Genomic DNA, 13,224 nt, shown 5'->3' with positions numbered 1-13,224 from the left:
AATACAAACATGAATCAAAGAATTTAAATCTGAAGTAGAAAATCAAATAGGAAAAAGTATTAAAGCTCTTCGATCAGATCGTGGAGGTGAATACTTAAGTACTGAATTTGATGAATACTTGAAAAAGCATGGCATTGTTTCCCAGCTGACTCCTCTAGGAACACCACAGCTGAATCTGAAAGGAGAAATCATACCCTATTAGATATGGTACGTAGTATGATGAGCTATACTAATATGTCAATCTCCTTTTGGGGATTATATCAAAAAGTTGAACACTGATAAATTAGAAACTAGATCAGAAAAAGGTCAATTTATTGGATATCCAAAAGAGAGCTTTGAATATTATTTTTATTTGCCTACATCACAAAAGGTTGTGGTAAGTAGAGATACCACATTTCTTGAACAATAGTTTGTTCAAGAAGGAGGCAAAGGAAGGCAAATAGAGTTAGAATTGGAGAATTCTGACCAACCAACAGATCAGATGGATCTAGTTAACCTACACCTATTGATGAAACATCTACAGCTATTCCTCGCAGATCAACCAGGATATCTCACCCACCAATGAGATAAGGTTTTCTTCATGAAGAAGAACAAGAGTTGTTTACTCATGAAGAAGTAGATCATAGAGATGATCCACTTACCTATGAAGAAGCTATATCAGTTATAGACTCTTTACAATGGATTGATGCCATGAAATTCAAAATTGATTCTATGTATAAAAATCAAGTTTGGGATCTTGTTGACCCATCTGAAGGTATTGTACCTATAGGGAATAAATGAGCTTTCAAGAAGAAAATTGGTTCTGATGGAAAGGTAGAGATCGATAAAGCAAGGCTAGTAGCGAAAGGATTTTGTCAAAGGCAAGGAATCAATTATGAGGAGATTTTCTCGCCTGTTGCCATGCTTAAATCAATTAGGATTCTATTAGCAATAGTTGCATACTATGATTATGAGATTTGGCAGATGGATGTCAAAATAGCTTTTCTCAATGGATACATTGAAGAAAACATTTTCATGGAATAATCTAGGGGTTTTGAATCCCAAGATAGTTCTAAAGTATGCAAGCTAAAGCGATCCATTTATAGGTTGAAACAAGCTTCGAGGAGTTGGAACATCCGTTTTGATGAATTGAAATTTTACGTAAGGACAGCTGTTGATTAATTGACCATAACTTTTGATCTTTGAATCCAAATTAAGTGATTCAAAATCTGTATTAAAGTTAAGACATAGAAATCTCATGAAGAAAGTTAAATTTAATTCCTACAATTACTAGGTCAAATTGCTTGAGCAAAGTAATGCATAAAGTCTTATTTTTATTGGAATTTGACAATGATCATCATGTGTAAATTTTGTCTAAATGTATGAAATTTAAATGCATGCAAAATGAAAATATGGTAATGGAGAAAGTTTACGTGCATACAAGTATTATTGATTGCATCATGTGAAAATAAGAATGATAATTACCTTATTAAGCCCGGGTAAACCTAGACAGTGAATTATAGTTTTGGATAGATTAGCATGCCAATAGGGGACATCATTAGCAGTACTGCACTAATTATGTTACTAGATTGATGAATGTTTATAAAGGCACTGAGTGCCCATTATTATACCTATCAGAGGCACCGAGTGTTCAGTACCGAGAATCTATGTTGACAGTTATGTAAAGGCACCGAGTGCCCATTATTAAACCGGTCAGAAACACTGAGTGTTCAGTACCAGGAGTCCTATATCCAATACATACAGTTCTGTCATAGGTTACTATAGGCACATAACAAATATTAAAGTGTGATTTAATTAAGAAAATGTGCACAAATATAATGAGAATTATGTTAAACCTTGAAACTTTAAAGATTTCATATAACCATTGTATCATTTAATTGATTTAGTATGTTCGCAATTGGAAATAGTCATAGATTTTAATATTTTGAGTTTTTTTTATTTTTTATCATTATTTATAAAATCTCTTACAGTATGCATGCAAGTTTTACTTTTATTTTTAAATTAAAAGTGCACCACTAAGCTGTAAAGCTTAGTACGTAGGTTTTTCCTCGCGCAGGTACAAAAGGGAAGGAGTAGATAGAGACATAAAAGGATAGAGTGGATCTGCAGGAAGGTCTAAAGTCACCTCATACTTGGACTTTGTGATAGATGCACTACCAACAATAGATATATTTTATCACTCATTTTTTATATCCCCATTGCCTTGTACTAAAAAAAAAACACCTGATGTAAATTCATTTTAGATGACTGTAAATTTAATTATAAACATATTTTGTTACAATTACAAGTTTATGCTAGAATATATGTTATGTTAATATTTGCATATGACGAAGGAATGAAGTTAAATACAAATATGATGAGAATTGGTTATCAATATGGTTGCATTTGGAAATTATAAATATTGTTATTAACAGGTGGTCCCTAAATGTTTAGGGGAAACTCTTGCAGTTTTTTCTTTTAATATTCATTAAACATAAAAAGTAAACATTAAGAAAGAAAATTATTCTAATACAAGTTTAGGTGCTTCGTGCACAGAATGTGGCATTCTTTTGCTTGGTTTCACTGTAGATCAGGTAGGGGATGTTATATTTAGTGGTATCAGAGCTTTGGTTTAGGCTTTCCTAGACCTAGATAGATAGAAAGACATGATATATGTGTGATCATGCATTGCATTTACAGGGAATTGAGGTGATACTTATGCATATCTACTCTCCTGTCTATTTTAGGTTAAGGAATGGAGTTAGATTCACAGAGAGCTATTGATGAGGAGGTAGAAAGCCATGCCCCTGGTAGTAATGGTGATAGAGGCATGAGAGATCCAGCTGCATGTGCTTCTGGATAGCCTGCACAGCCATAACAGGTTTTTTTTTAGTAGATGGCTAATCTCTTTAGATAGATGACAGGAACTATCCCACAGGCTCATCCTTCACAGAAGTCCCATCTGGAGAAGCTTAGGAAATATGGGGCAATGAATTTTAAGGGAAAGAAAGAAGATAATCCAGTAGCTGCTAAGTGTTGGTTGGAGAGGACAGAGAGGATTCTTCAGTAGTTGCATTGTACTCCTAAGCAGAGTTTAGAAAGTACAGTTGCATTACTTTAGAAAGATGCATATTAGTATTGGGACATAGTATCACACATGGTCCAGCCTACTGAGTTGACCTGGGAGTTCTTTCTGGTTGAGTTCAGGAAGAAATATATTAGCCAACTCTATCTTGAGGATAAGAGGAGAGAATTCATTAACTTGTGGCCATTGTGGGAAGAGGCATATAGGTGAGTGTTGATGACTAACTAGATCATGTTACAGATGTGGTGCCACTGATCATTTTTAGAGAGATTGCCCCAGAAGGAGGACTACCTCTGCACCACCTATAGAGAGCTCCATTCCTACAGCACAGAGGGATAGGAGACCTGGCAAATTCGAGATAGCTAGGGGTACTTAAAGAGCTACATCTGAGACAGTAGATTGACCTGACACCCTAACACCAGCACGTGCTTATGCTATCAGAGCCTGTGAGGAGTAGAACGCACCAGATATGATTGTTGGTATATTTAATCTCTTTGACTCCTCAATACATGTATTGATAGATCCAGGTTCTACACATTCATACATTTGCACCACTATACTAGAAGAGAGGGGTTTACAAGAAGGTGCAATTGAGCAAGATATTCTAGTCACAAACCCTTTAGGCCATAGCACGATAGTGAATAGGGTCTATAGGGATTGTCCTTTGAGAATTCAAAAACATGAGTTTCCAACTGATTTTATAGCATTACCTTTTCATGAGTTTGATGTGATTTTGGGGAAGGATTGGTTGTCAAAACACCAAGTTATTGTGGATTGTTGCCTAAAAAGAATCACATGGAGAATTTCTGACAATGAAGAGGTGATAGTTGAGGGTGAGAGAACATATTATCTCTCTAATGTCATATCATCCATTATAACAAAAAAAAATTGATAAGGAAGGGTTGTGAAGCTTGCTTAGCTAGTGTGGTTGATACCAGGAAGGCAGGGCCTAGTATTTATGACATACTCATAGTGTGTGATTTCCTGGATATATTTTCTGAGGAATTGCCTGGTTTGCCACTAGAGAGAGAGGTAGAGTTCGCCATTGATGTGATGCCTAGTACAACACCAATATCTATTGCTCCTTATAGGATGGCACCCACTGAGTTGAAGGAGTTGAAAATATAGTTGCAGGAGTTGCTTGATAAAGGGTTTATACACCCTAGTGTGTCATCCTGGGGAGCACTGGTGTTATTTGTGAAGAAGAAAGACTAGACACTCAGATTATGTATTGATTACAGAAAACTAAATAAGGTGATTTTGAAGAACAAATATCCCTTGCCCGAGATAGATGATTTGTTTGATCAGCTAAAGGGAGCAAGCATCTTTTCCAAGAATGATCTTAGATTCAGGAATTACCAGTTGAGAGTAAAGGAGTCTGATGTGCCTAAGACAGCCTTCAGAACCCGCTATGGGAATTATGAGTTTCTGGTGATGCCATTTGGGTTAACTAATACACCAATGGCTTTCATGGACCTTATGAACTGTATCTTCCATTCTTACTTGGAATGATTTATAGTGGTCTTCATTGATGACATTTTGGTGTATTCTAAAAATCGGGAGGAATATGATGAACACCTAAGGATTGTACTGTAGACATTGAGGGAGAAAAAGCTATATACTAAGTTATCCAAGTGTGAGTTCTAGTTGAATGAGGTCTCTTTCCTTGGGCATATAGTGTCAGCTGATGGGATTAGAGTTGATCCCAAACAGATAGAAGCCATAGTGGAGTGAAAGCCACCTAAGAATGCAACAAAAGTTAAAAACTTCTTAGGGTTGGCAGGTTACTACATGAGATTTATAAAACGGTTCTCACTCATTGCAATTCCATTGACCAGATTATTGCATAAAAATGTCAAGTTTGAATGGAATGATAAATGTCAAGCAAGTTTTGAGAATTTGAAGGCAATGCTTACAGAAGCACCCATTCTTACACAACCAGTATCAGGGAAAGACTTTGTGATCTATAGTGATGCCTCGCACAATGGACTAGGGTGTGTGCTAATGCAAGAAGGGAAAGTGGTTACTTATGCTTCCAGGCAATTTAAGCCACATGAAAAGAATTACCCAACTCACGATTTAGAACTTGCAATAATTGTGTTTGCATTAAATATATGGAGGCATTATCTATGTGGGGAGAAGTGCTATATCTGTATAGATCACAAAAGTCTCAAATACTTGCCAACTCAGAAGGAACTCAATTTGAGGCAAAGAAGATGGATCAAATTCTTGAAAGATTATGATTGCATAATTGATTACTACCCTGGGAAGGCGAATATAGTAGCTGATGCTTTAAACAGGAAATCACTGGCAATTTTGAGAGCTATGAATTCTCGCTTAACTCTAGCCCCAAATGTAGCTGTTGTAGCTAAGCTGAAAGTAAAGCCAAGTTTATTGCAACAAATTCAACAAGCTCAGAAGCTGGATGAGAAATTGGTAACTATTATTAGACAAATCAAAGAAGGGAAGGAGAGTGAGTATGAGATCAAAGGAGATGGTCACTTATATTATAAAGGGAAAATATATGTTCCAAATGATGAAGAACTTAAGAGGAGCATTCTTAAAGAGGCACATAGCAGCTTTTATGCCATGTATCTAGGAAGCACCAAGATGTACAGAGACTTGAAGAGTTGTTATTAGTGGCCTAGTATGAAGAAAGACATTGTCAATTATGTGACAAAATGCCTAACATGTCAACAAGTCAAGGCCGAACATTAAGTTCCATCGGGTTTGTTGCAACCAATCACAATACCCGAGTGGAAATGGGATTGCATCACAATGGACTTTATCATTGGTCTACCTTTTACACAGAAGAAATATGATGTAATATGGGTGATAGTTGACAAGTTAACCAAGTCTGCTCACTTTTTACATGTCATAACTGACCACTCATTAAAGAAGTTAGCAGAGCCGTACATAAATGAGATTGTTCGATTACATGGAGTGCCTACATCCATCATATCTGATAGAGACCCGAGGTTTACATCAAGATTTTGAAAGAAGTTATATGAAGCCTTAGGTTCCAACTTGAATTTTAGCACAACTTTTCACTTGCAAATGGATGGTCAGTCAGAAAGAGTGATCCAAGTACTTGAGAATATGCTTAGAAGTTGTATTATTGATTTTGGAGGGAGCTGGGATAGGTACCTCCCATGGATGGAATTTGCATATAATAATAGTTACCAATCAAGCATAAAGATGGCACCATATGAGGCTTTGTATGAAAGAAAATGTAGAACACTTCTGTGTTGGACTGAGCCTAGTGAAGATAAGTTAATAAGACCAAACTTAGTGAGACAAACTGAGAAGAAAGTAAAGATCATCAAGGATAGTCTGAAAGCCACCTCAGGTAGACAGAAGTCTTATGCAGATTTAAAGAGGAAAGATATTGAATACGAGGTTAGTGATAAAGTCTTCTTAAGGGTGTCATCATGGAAGAAGGTGCTCAGATTTGAGAAAAAGGGTAAGTTAAGCCCTAGGTTTATTGGTCCATACAAGATCATCGAACGTGTGAGTCCGGTAGCTTATAGGCTAGCATTACCGCCAGAGCTGGACAAGATTCATAATGTATTTCATGTCTCGATGTTAAGGAGATACAGATTAGATCCCTCACATGTCTTATCAGTGAAGACCATTGATATACGACTGATTGGACATATGAGAAGCAACCGGTAAAGATCTTAGCACAAGAAATCAAGGAACTGAGGAATAAAAGAATTCTATTGGTGAAAGTGCTTTAGAGAAACCATAAAGCAGAGGAAGTAACATGGGAGAGTGAAGAGATTATGAGACAACAACATTCATAGTTATTTGAACCAAGTAAATTTCAAAGACAAAATTTATATTAAGAGTGGAAGAATTGTAACGCCCTCACTTTTGGTAGTTCCGTATATTCTACTATTCTAATGACTAACGTCTGTTTGGACAGCTGGAATATTTGAAACCACTCTTAAATTAAAGTAAAGAGTCATAATTTAATTTAATAAAGATCAAGTAAGGTTGAAGGAAAATAAAAGAAATGGATTAAAAATTAGTTAAATGTACACAAGTCCCGGCAATGAGTAACTCCCCTGAGAAATTGGCCACTAAGAGTTAGAGGACTAAAGTGAATTAATCAATAAGTTAAGGGATAATTAAAAGATTAGAGGATTAACTTGAATCAATTATATAGTTGAGGGGAAATATTGGAAATAAAGGAAAACACCTCATGGATCAATGGACAAAGAATGAAGGACCGATGGTTAAAAGCAAATATAAGCATCCTTATCTTCTTCCTCCCACACCAGCCGGCCAACTCACTTCACCCATCTCCTCTTCATCTTTTCTTCTTCTAATAGCCATTTTCTCTCAAATTTGAAGGAGAGAAACTAGACCAAAATCCTAGATTCCAAAAATTTTTAGATGCCAAGCAAAGGGAGCAAGAAGAGTTAGCAATTAAAGCTTGAAGAACCCTAATTCCATAAAGGGTTTGGAGGAGAATTGGAAGAAAAGGGAGAGTAGCAGTTAGTTTTCCCTTACGGAGTGTTATAACTTTTATTTTTGATCAAGTTTGAGTAAGGATATCACTAGGAATAAGGGGGAAATATAAGATAGTGAGAAAGATAGTTGGTAGGGGTGATGGAACCTTGGTTCTACCAGTAGGCCTGCAGAACCAGTCACTTTTAAAAATTCATAACTTGAGCTAGGAAATTAGATTTCTACGATCTTTATGTCTATAAAAAACTTGATGAATACTCTAAAACTTTGTAGTTTTGTGCTAGACCTAATTCCCCTGCTAAGATGATATTTGAGGGAAAAACTTTTTGTTTCAAAAATCTAGAAAACTGACTTGATGATTCTCAGAAGTAGGACACCTGACTTTGAAAATTCATAACTTATGCTCTAGAACTTAAAATTGGATGATTATTGAACTATTGGAAAGCCAAATGAATACCCTAAAACTTTATAGTTATTACCAAAAATTAATTTTATTGGCTGCATGGTGAAATTCTTGCATTTCTTGTTATTGCTCTAACTGTTACTAGAATCTCAAACAGTTTGCACATTTTCATTCATAACTTGAGTTATAGTCCTGATTTTAAAATGATTCAAATTGAAGATTGAAATGGACATATGAAAGTTTAATTTTCAAAAAGATGCCATAAAACCCTTGTTGCTAGAATTTTTGGTGGAATTTTAACTTTGTTGCCCTGTTTACCTAAATTGACTGGAAATTTAGTACAGTAATTATTCATAGGCCTATAATTTGCATTCTATAATTCCAAATGACATAAAAATTATGGCAAATAAAAGTTAAGACATAAGGCTAAAACTTTCATAAAGGAATACTACCCAAAAATTATGTGTAAGTGACCTTAAAATTGGCTAGAAAATAGGCCACAGAATCTAGAACTTGGTAGGAGTATATTTTGAACTATCTGGAGTAAAATGGGTATAACTTGCCCTAGGAAACTCCAAATAAGGTGATTCTTATTTTGTTGAAAAGTTAAGATCTGAAGGAACAACTTTCATGGAGCACAAATGGGCAAAATCTAAATGCAACCTGTTCAAATCTAAACTCCAAAAATTGTCTAGAAACTACCCTGTAGCTAGTGAAGTTAAAATTTTACTTAAGAATAGCTATTGATTAATTGATCATAGCTTTTGATCTTTGAATCCAAATTAGGTAATTCAAAATCTATATTAAAGACATAGATTTAAAAATCTCATGAAGAAAGTTGAATTTAATTCCTGCAATTACTAGGTTAAATTGCTTGAGCAAAGTAATGCATAAAGTCTGATTTTTATTGGAATTTGACAATGATTATCATATGTGTAAATTTTGTCTAAATGTATGAAATTTAAATGCATGCAAAATGAAAATATAGTAATGGCAAAACTTTATGAGCATACAAGTATTGTTGATTACATCATGTGAAAATAATAATGATAATTACCTTATTAAGCCCGGGTAAACCTAGACAGTGAATTATAGTTTTAATAGGGGACATCATTAGCAGTACTGCATTAATTATGTTACTAGATTGATGAATGTTTATAAAGGCACTGAGTGCACATTGTTGTACCAGTCAGAGGCACCGAGTGTTCAATACCAGGAATCTATGTTGACAGTTATGTAAAGGCACCGAGTGCCCATTATTAAATCGGTCAGAGACACCGAGTGTTCAGTACCAAGAGTCCTATATCCAATCCATAAAGTTCTGTCATAAGTTACTATAGGCACATAACAAATCTTAAAATGTGATTTAATTAAGAAAATGTGCACAAATATAATGAGAATTATGTTAAACCTTGAAACTTTAAAGATTTCATATAACCTGTTAGTAGAATGCCCTAGAGCATATCATTTAGTATGTATTCTGTACATCTTTTATTAATAAAAAGGCATTTCCACTTTTCCGTTTACATAATATATTTATGTGTAATAGAAAAGGTTCATTAATATTTTGTTAGAAATTCTATTCTTAAGTTATTAAGAATATGAGTGACAGTATCTCTAGCACAAAGTATCATAAATAGGTTCACAATGGAGGATACTTCATAATAAGGACATGACTTATCCAGAACGATTGTATTCATGTTTATTCCCAAGTTATTTATATGAGATATAAATAAGATGGAATTGTGAGTCTCATGCCATATAACAAACATGATAGGCACTTATACATGATAAGTAGGCCGAACCAGTGACGCTTATGACAAGCACATGGAGTTTACTCTTATCAATATATTGTCATAAATCATATCAATGTATATAATCTTTAGACATGAGATAGCATAGTTATCTTGTATAGAGGTGGTTTAAGTTTGATACTGCTTTCATACTTGTACTGTGCATGGGTATATGGGCATGTGTTGGCTCCTACTAGTTATATATAGAGGTAGGTGTTGATCAAGATGGAATCTGTTCCTCTAAGTAAATAGGGATAAAATCCTATGTTCATTTAATTGTTCTTGATGTTTCAAGTTCCTAGCCAGGACAGATAGATTTAATCAGAAAAGAGTTTCTGATGAGAAAATCTTTTTAATTAAGAACTGAAATTAAAAGAGAACATAATATTCATAGCAAATGAGGTTTGACATAAACCATGACTCCAGCATGAATTGGGATTTTGTAACAGAGAGATTATAGTGCATGGTAACATATGATTATAGGTTCATTTAAGGTAAACCTTATTACTAATTGGGTGGCCATGGCATGCTATGCTAGGTGTTAACCATGGTCTATGAGATGTATAAAATGGTTTAGAGAAATCATTTGTGGTAAGAAAGAGTTCTGATGATATTAGGAGTTGATATTATGTCTCATTGCCAATTAGTGATGAGCCTAGTAAGTCACACACATACACAAGTAATCACCAACTTAAATATGATTTAATTAATTAATTAATTAAAGAGTTTAATTGATTAATTAAATAGGTTTAGTTTGCAATTAGATTGCAAAGTCCCTAGCATGGCTTGAAACCAAATCTAGATTATTGGATGTATAGTATAAATTAAATTTATATTTAAAGTGTTTAAATATGAATTTAATTAATGAAAAATTAATTAATAGAGATTAATTAATTTATTTATATTTGATATAAATTGATTAGAATAAGAGAAATAATTATTTTGGATTGAGAACTCAAAATTAAGACACAGGGGTATTTTGGTCATTTCACAGGGTGACATGAGGCACCATGGGATGGTGACACATGGAACTATACATAAGCTTGCCAAATGTCTTTCAATCATGTAAAATAATTAAAATTAAGATTAAATATAGGTTTGACACTTGGCACAATGTGATTGGGTCAATTAAACCTAGAGCTAATCAATGGTATAAACTTGTGTTTTTCATACTTTCGCTCCTTTAATTGGTATCAGAGCCATTATATTTGCCATTTAGATTGTTGATTATGTACTCCTTCAGCAACTCTTGTAATATGAATGAATGAAATGCACCTAGGAATGCCCCGATTCAATTTTTGGTGGCTCAGAATTGAATCCCTTAGAAAGTCCATGAACAACCATATTTATTTATTGTCCATGAATGCATGAGATGTATGTGAATGTATGCAGTATGTGATATATGCATGCTAAATGGATAATGTGCAAAGTGAGACCTTAATAGTAATTAGGATGACCATAAAATCTTCCAAACAAATGATTAAGTTGGAAATGCTATAATTAAAATAATTATAACATAGGCCCTCCATTGGGGCAATTATTTTATGTAACACCCCTGTTGCATAACCTGGTATATTTCACTGTTCCGGTGACCGGTGTCGGTCCGGACAATTAATGGGATTAGGGCCACACTTAAGACAACTTGAAAAGCCATAAACACAAATAATTAGTAATGTTTAATTAGTTAACTATAAATAAGAAAAACAGAACATAAGAGGTTAAACGAGCCGAGAGTCACAGCGATGAGTGACCTCATCGGGAATGACTGCGAAGTCGCTTTAAACTCAAATTTCGAACCGTAAAAAGTGACGCTGCGGTCCTTAGGACCCTTATGAACACAGTGGAAAAGAGAAAATCACGAAAAAGAACTGTTAAGCCAGTCAAATAATTAGATCAGGGAGCCGGAAGAAATATTGGATTATTTGCAAACCCGATGAACTCGCGAGGGCAATTTGGTCAATTGACCCCGAGAGCTGACTCCTGACCTAACTGTCAAATAAAATCGGAGAAAAGAAAATTTCAGAATCGAGAATTAAATTAAAGAACTAATAGAAAAAAAAAAAGAAAAAGAGATGAAAATGAAAAAGTCAAAAGTTATGACATCATGCATGATGCCATAACTAAATTAATAAATTGAATTATTTAATTGGGATTTTTTTTTGTGGTCTTCCATAAGCTAAATTGCATAAAGGAAAGAAAAAAAAAATAATTTTAATTTTCCAACTTTTTTTTTTGACCAAGTCAATTATGGGCATAAAAACAAAAATTCAAAAAACATTTTTTTCACTTCTTCTTTTGTTATTCCCGTAGCTCTCTCCTCTCCCTCTCTTCTTATTTTGTTCCACCATTTTTAAGCAAGAAAAGATTGGAATTCTTGGTTCCTTTCCATAAATCCTCTAAATCCCAACATTAAATCTTATCCCTAGACCTAGATAAACACTTTGGGAGCAAGAAGGAAAAGAAAACTTGGAGAAGTGAAGAATTTGGAAATCTACAAATTGAGGTAAGTGCAATTTCAAGTTTGGATTCTTATGGAATTCATGAATTTGAGTTTAGGTGTGATGAAATTGCATTTGAAATAAAGAAAATCATGCTTAAATAAGGGAAGAAAGAATGTGGCAGTCATAGAACCCTAAGGTTTTAATGGTATTTAGTTAGGTTAAACATGAAATATTGGTGAATAGATGTTATATATGTGATTGTATAATTAGATTACATGAATTGTGAAGATTGGACAAAGTTAGGGTTTTGGGACTTAGGGTTTATGAACCAAAAATGTAAGAAATGCATAATTGATATCTTTGACCAATTGTGGACTGAAAAATGGTCAATAATGACTAAAGGAAATGTGTGGGAATTGTTAGAATGGAAGACAAATTCGTAGGTCAATTGGTCATGTTGCTGGCAGCATGACCAAACCCACTTTGAAGGACCAAAACTCAAATTTTACAAGTCCAATTGATATGACACCAATTGGAGATGAAAATAGACATAAAAGAGCAGAATTTTCATTAAGGAACCATGGCCAAAAACTGACCAAAACTTGGTGAAACAATTGACCAAAGTGAAATGATAGCAGGCTGCCACTGCGCCAAATTGACCAAAGTGAACAGTAACTGTTCATTTGGTCATAACTCGAGTTAGACAGGTCAAATTGACCTGAAATTTGGCCAGGGGTTAGAGGGCATATAGACCTAAAACTTTCATGAAGAACATCACCCCCAAATTATGCCATTAACCCATTCAAATTATTGAGCAAAGTTGGGTTACCAAACCTGCAACTCTGCAGATTTTCAGTTGAGCAGTAATGTTTGGATGGCTATAACTCTTTCTAGGAAACTCAGATTTAGGCGATTCTTGAACCGATGGAAACCTAAGATATAGTAGAACATTTCATATGAAGAAAGTTAGACCAAATTATGAACTTAACTTGATCAAATTACTGACCAAAGTTGGATCAAAATCTGCCAGAACCCAAAATATTAGTA

The sequence above is a fragment of the Hevea brasiliensis genome, chromosome 14 (assembly GCF_030052815.1).
Source record: "Hevea brasiliensis isolate MT/VB/25A 57/8 chromosome 14, ASM3005281v1, whole genome shotgun sequence".
Classification (NCBI taxonomy): Eukaryota; Viridiplantae; Streptophyta; class Magnoliopsida; order Malpighiales; family Euphorbiaceae; genus Hevea; species Hevea brasiliensis.
The sequence above is the reverse complement of the archived record's forward strand: the minus strand, read 5'-3'. Positions refer to the sequence as shown.